Genomic DNA, 11,112 nt, shown 5'->3' with positions numbered 1-11,112 from the left:
TTAAAGAGGTGGTAAATCAGTGTTTTTGTGAACAGCTGCATGGAGATTTAAAGGATCTGAAACAAACTGTGATGGGATTAATAGATTCAGATAGATGAGAGAAGCAGGTGGAGGTGAAGTGTGTGTGTGTGTGTGTGTGTGTGTGTGTGTTTTAGCAAACACTTTACTGGTGACCTGACCGTAAGGCTACTGTACCTGTAAATATTCACTCTTTACAGCCATGGTGAGCAGAAAAGCATCTCAGAACACACAACACATCGAACCTTGAGGTGGATGAGCTACAACAGCAGAAGACCACATCAGGTTCCTCTCCTGTCAGCCAAGAACAGGGATCTGAGGCTTCAGTGGGCACAGGTTCACTCAAACTGGACAGCTAAAGATTGGGGGAAGACCAGGCAATGTTTCTTTTTTTCTGCTGTGTGTAAAAATCCCAGGAGGTAAAAAATAAAAATAAAAAACAATCACAGCCACAAACATGGTCAGTGTCACTGAGATCACATTTTCCCCCATTCTGCTGTTTGATCTGAACATTAACTGAAGCTCTTGCATGAGTTTATACTTTGAGCTGCTGACACATGATTGGCTGAAAATCTTACGAAAAAGCAGAGGTGCAGGTGTTCCTATTAAAGTGGCCGTTGACTGTATATTTATAGATTATATATTACATTATATAAGAATTGTAGATAGGATGTGGAAATCTTGAAAGGAATAAAATAATAAATTATAGATTTATATGCACAGGTTTTTAAACTTTGCTTGTAACTAAAATAAAAATCATAATAAAATAAAACAAAAACAAAGTCCCACTGAAGCGAACTTGCCGCGAGGGTTGCCAGATTGCGTGGTTTCACCCTCAAGTCTGAGGAGAAAGCCGGTGTTTAGGTGATGGATGTAATGAGGATATAATTAAGTTGAAATGCGGTCTGGGTTGCAGCTTATATAACGGAAATGTCCCTGAGAGGCAGTCACTTCACCCTGACTGCCACCTGCTCGACCCGCGCGCTTCCCTGATCGGTCTCCCGCACTCAGTCCACCCGCAACCTCCTGCTCCTCCTCCTCCTCCTCCCTCCCCTCCTCCCGCGCGCGCTCTTTAGAAGCGGAAACGATGTCGCGTGGATGCTCGGAACTCCAGAGAGCGCGCGGCAGACAGGAGCTGCTTCTCCTGCACGCGATTCCGTTAAGCGAACAGGTGGAGTTCGAGTACAGCGACTGCGGGGATCACCTGCCGGGTCATCCGGGTCACCATCACGCGCACTTTCCGGACGCGCATCACGCGTGAGTTGATTAGTATTATTATTATTATTATTATTGTTGTTATTATTAGTATTAGTATTAGTATTGTTGTTGTTCATGCGTTGGCTTATTCAGAGATGGTTAAACTGCAGGGGAGGACTCTGACTGTTCAGAATCAACAGGGCACCTGAGGGCAATTTTGTCTGCTCTAGAGCCACCCTAGAGGGCACATTTTCTCACTTCATCTCATTTTCTGGCACATAGGACAGGGCTGTTCAATCTGACCCCCACAGGGTGCAGGAGCCACACCTGATTCCACCTGTTTAATCAGCTCATTATGACTTTCAATAGACCATCAGGTGTGGCTTCTGCTTGGTTGGAATAAAAACCTGCTCCCACACCGGCCCTTTACAGATAAGTTTGGACCCCGCTGATGTAGGGGAAGCCTACAGGGCACTGCATGACTTATTCTCCACTGGAAGAGCAGCCAAGAGGGCACTTTATCACGTTTTCTCGCACATAGCTGCACCCTAGAGGGCATTTCATCACGTTTTTCCATATGAAGGCTAGCGATTAGGATACTTCATCAAACGTTCTCCACCATAGTGAGCACTTTATGTTTTATGTACTGTAAAGGCACCCTAGAGGGCACTGTCTTGGTCTTTTTGACCCTGAGGCACCCCCTGTCTGCCCCTAATCTGCCAGTGGTTTAATGTATTTTTAATCAACATAACTGTATTTAATTAATATACATGCCTATATAAATGTTTATAGAGACATATATTATATTATATTATATTATATTATATTATATTATATTATATTATATTATATTATATTATATTATATTATATTATATTATATTATAGAGCATATCCTAAAGGGCTTTTCACACCAGGGGTCACACGTTTAATCTGGTGTTAAGTGGAAATCTTGAAATTTAGATAAAATGACATTATACAGCTAAGAAAACTCTGCCATGATAATTGCAAAACTGTGATTTCATTGGTCACTGCTACCATGATCCTTGCACGGCTACCTGTAGAGGTGAGAATATGGAGGCAGGTGGGCTTGTGGTCATCTCGGGTATTTAATGAAGGTCAACTGAATGTTCCCTCCTGTGTGAAAAGTCCTTAATGTTACATGTTCAGCATCAGGAGAGCTCCTCTCGCTCTGGGTGTGTAGGTTTGAAGCCATGCAGCGCAGACACACGACGCTGAGGGAGAAAGGTCGCAGGGGGCCGGCGTACATGTTCAGTGAGCGTGACACGAGTCTCACAGCCGAGGAGGAACGCTTCTTGGATGCAGCAGAGTACGGAAACATCCCAGTTGTCCGGAAGATGCTTGAAGACTCTGAGACGCTCAATGTGAACTGCGTGGACTACATGGGTCAGAATGCTCTGCAGCTTGCCGTGGCCAACGAGCACCTGGAAGTGACTGAGCTGCTCCTGAAGAAGGAAGGTCTAGCACGGGTGGGTGATGCCCTACTCCTGGCCATCAGTAAAGGCTACGTGCGCATCGTGGAGGCCATTTTGGCACATCCGGCTTTCGAAGGTGGCCTCCGCTTTGCTCCAAGTATCTTGGAACGGGAACAGAAAAATGAAGACGATGACTTCTACGCATATGACGAGGACGGAACACGGTTCTCGCGCGACGTGACACCCGTGATCCTGGCTGCACAGTGTCAGGAGTATGAGATCATACACACCTTACTGGTCAAAGGTGCACGCATCGAAAAGCCTCACAATCACTTCTGCAAGTGCACAGAGTGTGCCGAGAAGCAGAGGCAAGACTCCTTCAGCCACTCGCGCTCACGCATGAACGCCTACAAAGGTCTGGCGAGTGCCGCTTACCTCTGCCTGTCCAGTGAAGATCCAGTGCTGACGGCCTTGGAGCTCAGCAACGAGCTTGCACAACTCGCCAACGTCGAAACCGAGTTTAAGGTGAGACGACTGCTCTCCACGGTAGCTGTACCTCAAATGAGTTTATATCACAAGTTCTGGATTCTGATTGGCCAGAAGGTGTTGTTTAATTTTCTATGACAGCAGCTGCAAAGCACCGGATTATAGTAGTTCTTGTTCTAATACATTATTATACATAATACATAAATTTGTGTAATTGTTTATATGGTGAAGTTTACTCTAAGGAGAAGTTTATTTAACATTTATGGAAGGAGTCTCCAGTGTCACCGCTTTGTAACAGTCAGAGGTAAAAACAGAGGAGTTTACACTTTGTGGTTAACAAGCTGCAATTTTTTGTCTTATTAACTTCAAGAGTGAGTAGAAAAAGGGAGGCTGGAGAGGGAAGTTTGTACAAAGAGCTACAAACAGATTAAAAGTATGACGTTATTCTTTAATTAATTAAAAAAAATGTAATTCTTGGTAAATTGCTGTGGTATAAGAGGAATAAAACACTTGGGGATGTGCTGTTATAGGAAAATAATCAACTTAGTAAAGGTAACAGTAACTCCACTTCAACACACCAACCTGTCATTAATTATTTTCCTATAACAGCATGACACAGAGTGTTTGATTCCTTACCTACTTCTAACAGGTACAAAAGGTACTAAAGGTATAAAAACATACCCTTCCATAAACGTTGCCACTTTTTCTCACATTGTGGAAGAAACCTTTAGAGCTCACAATGCTCTGTGATACCTTAAACCCTGACACTTTGGCAGAGGTGCTGTTTTAATCACGTTATTAAATAATGCAGCGGTAATTCCGGCCTCCTAGAGAGGCTTAATGGAATTTCAAAGGAACCACTGCATTTTAATCTGTTTTTCAGACAGATATCTTTTTGGATTATTTTGAGAAAGGTTAAAGGTTTGTTGTCAGTCCAGCTTCACTACACTTTCTTTTTTGCACAAATGAAGATTAAGTCTTGTCATGAAACCATCGTAGTCTTGAGTCGATGAAGTGATAATTGCTCATATATTAAAACAAAGGTTCTGACTGCAGGCTCTTTCTGTTTGAATCAGGTTTCAGTTTTCTAACATGTTGTTTGATGGTTGAACAAGTCTGAGTAGAGATCAGTTTGTAAGAAACACTCGCCACTGATTCTCACAGCCTTATTGTCGTCTTCTCTTATTGATTGAGTGAGCGGTTAATTGAAGTGTCTGTATTGACGGCAGCATGTAATCACGCTGTTGTTATTCCCTAATCACTGGGCTCCAAGCTCACTCTTTCACATGGATCAATAACATTGTATAACATTTTTTAAAACCCTTTTTGTGTCATAGCATATAATAGGATCAGACTAAAAGAATGAGAAAAGAGGATACAGCGTTTGGAAAAATAATAGCAAATGTAGACGAGAGGATCCAAAACACAAACGACAGGAATAACAGTACAAGATAATGCCAGATACGGAGATACAGAGAGTGAGAAGGTGAAGTAAATAAGGACAGGATACAAGATCAGGTAGTAAGAATGGTATGAGAGGATGGCAAACACCTAAAGTCTACACAAAACCTATTTAAACCCTTCCTAACAACTGAAATATGTCTACATAACCATCATAAAGTCTTATTTCAAAAGGTCTTAGATGGTTTTTGTCTTTGTTACATTCGATGTCAAGTTGCCATAAAGCATTTCATCATTTAAATAAGGAATAAAACTCATGATGTTAGAGAAAAATAATGAAACGTTTTACTTCTCTTCATCCACAGCAATTTGCCAAAGATTACAATTTATTATTTATTAAAGAGCGACATGTCATACTTGTTGTCAATTTATAGCTATATTTTATGCTGTGGAACATCTACAAAATAAGTTAGTTCCTGTTATCACTTACATTTATAACAGCTTTACACAGTGGTTCCTGCACCAGCTTAGTTTTTTATCTCTCTTGAAGTTTCCTAGACACAAAAACGCAACTCCTCTTCCCTGAAGCCAAACAACGAAACAGCTTTACCTTTCTCAAAGTGCTGACACTGGAGACTCCTTCCATAAATGTTATACAAACGTCATTGTGAATGAGCTGTTTCTATAGAAACGATAACATATTAGAACTATCACACTATTGTCAGAGCTGCTGTTATAGAAAATCAAGAACAAAAAACAAATCAGTGGTGTAAAAGGTTATAATATAATTATTAAGAGAGGAATGAGTTTTTAGACATCAAACCGTTAGAATGATAAGAGAAGATACAGGATACAGTGATTGGACAATAAGAACTGTATAAAATCATGAGAACATTCCCTGCTTGTGTTTCGCTGTAGAACGACTACAGAAAGCTGTCCATGCAGTGTAAAGACTTTGTGGTCGGGGTGCTGGACCTGTGTCGAAACACAGAGGAGGTCGAGGCCATTCTGAACGGAAACGTGGACCATAACCTGCCGAGTGACCACAGCAGACCCTGCCTGAGCCGGGTAAAACTGGCCATCAAGTTTGAAGTCAAAAAGGTATAGTACAGACAAACAAAATTTACTTTGCAGTGATTATATTAAATTCCATATGTAGCAAATCTTATTTCTGCACAGTTTGTGGCTCATCCGAACTGTCAGCAGCAGCTCCTCACACTGTGGTATGAAAATCTGTCTGGTTTGAGGCAACAGTCGATTGGAGTGAAATGTTTAACAGTTCTCGGGGTGATGGTGGCGCTGCCGTTCTTGGCCATCGCGTACTGGATTATGCCGTACAGCAAGGTACAATCCAAGCACACGATAAACAAACATTTTATACCACAGCGCTGTTGGATTCTGATCGGTTAATTTTATATAACATAGATGTGTATGGATGTTCCACAACATTAAATGTAACTATAAACAGATAAAAAGTATGTCATGTAACTCAATATAAAATTGTAATAGTTGGCAAATTGCTGTGATATAAGCGGAATAAAACACTTCAAGTTGTGCTGTTAGAGGAAAATAATCAACTTCAGGGTGATAACATGAACACTGTTGGTTATTTTCCTATCAGCATGTTCCATAATGTTTTACTCCATACTTCTTTCAACTTTTATTACATGTGCCAGTTTATAAAGAATATTTATGCTTTTACAGTAGAATCCAAAACCAAGCTGTTTGAAAGCTCATCATATGAACTTCTGAACAGAATGAATATTCTGTTCACACACATTTGTGGTGCCATATACCGTATTTAAGCCATAAATATTTCATTCAAATGGTAACACACACTGATTTGTATAATATTTTCACAATGGCTGACAGTTGTCTTGCTATAAAAACCTAGCTAAGCAGGAAAACCCCATGTGAACCAATTAGCTAGGTACCTAGTATCCTAGTATGATGACATGAAGAACTCCTGATACATCCAATCAACTTGGCTCAAGCTCATGATATAATGTGTTTAATCCAAAATGAATCCACAATACACTTATATAAGTAAAGGCTGAAAACTAAAGGCTGAAGGCACTTATATAAGTTAAGTTTTTCATATCTAATAATTTTGAACATTCATTTTATTCTTCTGTTTCTTTTCACTTTTCTGGAAAGCTGGGTCAGGTTCTACGCAGTCCATTCACGAAATTCGTCGCCCATGCGGTGTCCTTCACCATTTTCCTGTGCTTGCTGGTGCTCAATGCCTCAGATCGCTTTGATGGAGTCAAAAATCTGCCAAATGAAACGATCACTGATCACCCGCGGCAGGTCTTCAGGGTCAAAACCACCCGGTTCTCCTGGACAGAGATGCTAATTATGAAATGGGTGCTTGGTTAGTATCTCATTAGGATATACGGATCTGGTACAGAGTGTATTTACATTTTTGGAAGCTAATCAGTAATGTCTGGCTCTGGTTGTTCAGGAATGATCTGGTCAGAGTGTAAAGAGATTTGGGAGGACGGGTTGCGTGAATACGTCATGCAACTTTGGAACATTTTAGACTTCGGCATGCTGTCCATCTTCGTGGCGTCCTTCACGGCGAGGCTCATGGCATTTCTGCAAGCTTCTCGCGCACAGTTGTACGTCGACCTGTATGTGACGAGCTCGGACCTGAGTAACACCTCACTTCCTGAAGAGGTGGCCTACTTCACTTACGGTAAACTAATCTTACAATGCATTGTTAAACATTTCAAATGTAGGCTTTTCATTTTTATATTTTTATTGTAGGCTTTTTATTTTGATATTTTTCAGCGAGGAACCGCTGGCTTCCCTCTGACCCCCAGCTCATCTCTGAAGGTCTCTACTCCATTGCTGTGGTCCTGAGTTTCTCACGCATTGCCTACATCTTGCCGGCCAACGAGAGCTTCGGACCTTTACAGATCTCCCTAGGCCGCACGGTGAAGGACATTTTTAAGTTTATGGTTATCTTCATCATGGTCTTCCTTGCCTTCATGATCGGAATGTTCAATTTGTACTCCTACTACCTGGGCGCCAAGTATAACCCCGCCTTCACCACGTAAGTCTTGGGAGCTCTGGACAAAACCATACTTGTTATGCAGAATGATTGATAACTATGGGCCATACTCAGCGTTATGTCAATATTTAAACTGGGAAGGTTTCAGAGATGAGCTGAGCATGTGGTTAAGTCGAAATCCTGGGCTCATCATTCAGATTATGCAAATCAAATGTGTTCTCCTGTAAAGAAAATGTGCCCATGGTTTGAAATACAGTGTAAGCTGACCAGACACTTCTTCTGCTACACTTACAGCTCACTTTACGGGATGTTCATAAATTTATCCGTAAAAAATTCGCTCCTCAGAGTAAACAGTGTCTCTGATTAAGATGCCTCCTCCTCTGAATTCTTCTGTAGGAAAAATAATTGACATTTCATTGTTTTTTATGCATTTACAGCCCAAAACATAAATTTCACCAAGACATATTGTGTTTACATCAAATGGTAAGACAGTGGCGCTAGACTTAATACTTTTTCTAGTTCAAGCTGATGTCAGGAAAAATGCATTTATGTTCAAGGTCAGAATCTCACGTAACTGAGACACACCTCTGTTTTACTCAAACTCCGCCCAACAGGTGTGACTGTCACATAGCTTCTGAATTTTGCTTAAGTCTGTAATTATGTCAGATGTCTGAATACAGATGTGCACAATTTCGGTATTAAATCCTCACTGCATGCACTTAATTCACCTCTGAATACAGTCCTGTAGGTCTGTGTGTGTGTGTGTGTGTCACACAGGGTAGAAGAAAGCTTCAAGACACTGTTCTGGTCCATCTTTGGTTTGAGTGAGGTGATCTCTGTGGTGCTGAAGTACGATCATAAGTTCATTGAGAACATCGGCTACGTCCTGTACGGCGTCTACAATGTCACAATGGTGATTGTGCTGCTCAACATGCTGATCGCCATGATGAACCACTCCTACCAGGAGATCGAGGTGACCTCTAAGTCCACTGCTATCTCTGAAAGATCTGCAGTATTGTTGTGTAATCTTGCGATTTTGCTGTGAACAGGAGGACGCAGATGTCGAGTGGAAGTTTGCCCGTGCTAAGCTCTGGCTCTCCTACTTCGATGAAGGCAGGACTCTTCCTCCTCCTTTCAATCTGGTGCCCAGTCCTAAGTCCTTCTATTACATGGGCCTACGCACAAGATCTTGCCTTGTCAGGCTATGCAAAGCCAAAGGTCGTCGTGGAAGCCAGCAAGACATGGACACCCCAAATTCTCTATCTAAGGTTGGAATCTGATTGGCCCCTTCCCCTTAAACACTGAGATAGTTTTAAATAGAAAAATGTGACTTTTGCAGTGTGTTAATACCCTTCACTCAATACACCAACTCAAAATCAAATTCAAAGAAGATTAAACCATTTTTTTTAAATCACATTTTTGAGATGATTGTTCTCTTTGTCAGCTCCACAGGTATCGACCATGCCACACTCAAGATGAATATGCAATGAGAAATCCTATCAAACATCCAACCAGATACCAGGTATTAACTCAGTTCATACATCAGACACCCAATAATTTCATGTTCTCTTTCATGTTCTCATCATTGGCATTAAATCAGCTTTTATTCTTAATCCATCAAATCTACAGAAGATCATGAAGCGCCTCATTAAGCGATATGTCCTGAAGGCCCAAACTGACAGTGAAAATGATGAGGTCAATGAGGGTAAGCTCAATATCCCAAACACAGTTGACAAATTCATCAGCATGGTTTTAAGACGTTAAGCAATTTTTTTAAGTGCTTGGTTTTGCTTGCTGTATGTGGAACTCACCAGGAGAGCTGAAGGAAATAAAGCAAGACATCTCCAGCCTACGCTATGAGCTTCTGGAGGAAAAATCTCAGGTCACGGCAGAACTCGCTGATCTCATCCAGCAGCTGGGTGACAGACTCGGTCAATCAACCAAGAAACCCTGAAGTATCCTCAACCAATGAGCCCTGAAGAACTTTCAACCAAAAGAGCCCTGAAGAACTTTCAACCAAGAAATAATGAAGAACTTTCAACCAAGAAAATGTAGTTAATTGAAAGAAATTTCAGCAAACATCACTAACATTCTATAAGTGGCTCTCAGCTGTATATATTTCAACGAATATTGGAATTTATGGAAGTAAATGAATGAGGGAGAATTTGGAAGATTATGAATGTTAGCACTTGGGTTAGTGTGTGTGTCTGATAGTAAGCAGTTTCTATTAATATATAATAATATGCTGAATCTAAAATAATGTGAAATGTGAAATGGTGAACTGGTGGATCATTTGTTCATGATTTTGGAAAGGGCCTAATTTATAATAAGCTGTTATTCTCCTATATCAATGAGCCCATTATTTTTTGTCTCATTTGATTTATTCAGGTTACGTCCCACAGAGGGACCTGCATAATTTGTGTTATTTCTGATATCTATTTTTTAAAAAATAGGTCTTTATAGTATTCAAATATTCAACAGTATATTGGAAGATGAAAATATTCTTGCATTCATCAAGCTGATGAAATTTACATCTGGGTGTGTTATAACATTAAAATAGATGATTATTATTATTATTATTATTATTAACCACCAAACTACCTGTGTACATATTCATATACTTTTACTAAAGAAATACAATTCGTTTTACCAACATATTACAGATTTTAATTATTAATTAAAAATGTACATGATTTAAGATTTCAGTCTTTCTGACATGTAATTTCTTTGTAATATATCCAGGTAAGTCTCATTTCACTCCAAGTTTTTATATCATGCTTCGCTGAGGGAGAGATTGAACAGAATGAATCAGTACCCTTTGTAGCGTATACAACACAACGGTGCAGTGTTGTCTGTCTTTGGGATGCCCCAAAGTGTATCTGATGCACCTCTGAAGCATACTTACTTTGGCAGTTTTCAGCACAGTCAATGTGCAAAATGGCTTCATCCTCTCTCAGGGAACGTTTGAGTGCGTGCAGGTGTGAATGCTGATGCTGAACATTGAAGAGATGTTTGTAGACTTTTGATTTCATGTCTTTTTCAAATATTTCCAAAAGCTCTTCAGCTGTGCCCTCACTGTCATCCTTCCCCTTTTCATAGTCTTCTCATTTTGTGACCCATTCATTCATTCCACCTGACATCTTCTCCCAGTGTGCTTGACATGAATGCGAAGAGCCAGGTTTTACATGATATACACTCTTGGTACATGCAGGTTTTGCTGCTTTTATGACAGCACAAGCTCTCTGCCACCTTCAACAAGTTATTAGTGCTGATGATGCTTTAGTCTGTCTGCCTTAAATTGAACATTTTCATGCACTTTGCATAAGCAGGTGTCGCTGTTATTGATGTTTGGACACACAATCCAGAATGGTCTCAATTTACAGAAATATATATATATATATATATATATATATATATATATATATATATATGTGTGTGTGTGTGTGTGTGTGTGTGTGTGTATATTAGCATATATAGACAACTGACACAGAGTACTGTACAAAAGTCTTGGCACCCTATTTTTTTTAGTACAAACTTTGTTATAGATGTTTATTTTCTG

The 11,112-nt window shown here is 40.3% G+C and overlaps 1 pseudogene; it reads left to right on the top strand.

Annotated features, from left to right (window-relative positions):
- The first annotated feature begins 2,424 nt into the window (after positions 1-2,424).
- LOC113544884 (short transient receptor potential channel 7-like) lies at positions 2,425-9,913 on the top strand (annotated as a pseudogene).
- Positions 9,914-11,112: the final 1,199 nt, after the last annotated feature.

The sequence above is a fragment of the Pangasianodon hypophthalmus genome, chromosome 17 (assembly GCF_027358585.1).
Source record: "Pangasianodon hypophthalmus isolate fPanHyp1 chromosome 17, fPanHyp1.pri, whole genome shotgun sequence".
NCBI classification, from domain to species: domain Eukaryota; kingdom Metazoa; phylum Chordata; class Actinopteri; order Siluriformes; family Pangasiidae; genus Pangasianodon; species Pangasianodon hypophthalmus.
Note: the sequence above shows the minus strand (reverse complement) of the source record. Positions and strands in the feature narration are given on the sequence as shown.